The sequence below is a fragment of the Wolffia australiana genome, chromosome 7, assembly GCF_029677425.1.
Source record: "Wolffia australiana isolate 7733 chromosome 7, ASM2967742v1".
Lineage (NCBI taxonomy): Eukaryota > Viridiplantae > Streptophyta > Magnoliopsida > Alismatales > Araceae > Wolffia > Wolffia australiana.
The window spans coordinates 3675036-3675938 of NC_135841.1; the positions used below are offsets into that span (position 1 = coordinate 3675036).

General features: G+C 38.1%; 1 pseudogene; it reads right to left on the reverse strand.

The window, feature by feature from the left end:
- Positions 1 to 403: 403 nt before the first annotated feature.
- On the reverse strand, positions 404 to 497 carry LOC144706236 (small nucleolar RNA R71; annotated as a pseudogene).
- Positions 498 to 903: the final 406 nt, after the last annotated feature.

Consider the following 903-nt stretch of genomic DNA (forward strand, 5'->3'; position numbering starts at 1 on the left):
AAGAAGTCGGTATGGCAGAAGATGGTCAGCCACAACAAGGGAGGAGAAGGACGATGCTGGATAGATCTACTCCGTTAGGAAGTCTAAGGCAAACCGGCATCAACATCAATGTAGGTGAGGAGGTATGAGAATGCCCTACTTAACTCTCTCCCTAAGTTTACTGGTCATTCTTCTCAAAACCCCTTAGAATTGCTTGACAATTTTCACATTTGACGTTCCTCTCAAAATCTTCATGGCTTAACTACTAAAGTATTAACAATGAAGTATTCTCTGCTTACTTTAAAAGATAAGGCTTTTGCATGGTACAGAAATTTAGGCATAACATTTAATTCATGGGAAGAAATGCAGAATAAATTTCTCCATAAATTTTATCCCCTTTCCAAAACTAATTTTTATAGAAAATAAATTCAGAAATTTTACCCTCCTGATCATGAAGCATTTAATGAAGCATGGGAAAGGTTTAATGAATTAATCCAAAAATGCCCTCACCATGGATTAGAAAAATCTCAGCTAGTTGAGATTTTTTATGAATCACTTCCTGATATTTTCAAAAGCAAAGTGAATCAAATAGCCGGTGGCTCATTCTATATGGCTTATGAGGATGAAGTCTTTGATCTTTTGGAAAGGGTGGCTGAAACTGACCTGCAGGAAATAGGAGCAAGTCAAAATGGAAGAAACACCAACCCAAACCGAAGGGAAGTGCTTCAAGTAACATCAAGTGAAGCTGATCTTCATGCAAGAAGAAGAAAAACCAACAAGAAGCTTGATGAATTGACTTCCACCCTAAAGAATGCATTTCTCCCTAATTCACCCCTTTTGAAAGCAAGGATTTGTTCTCTATGTTCTAGTAGGGATCATGAGGATGGAGCATGTCAACTAGGAGAGGAGGAGGTTCTTGTGTTG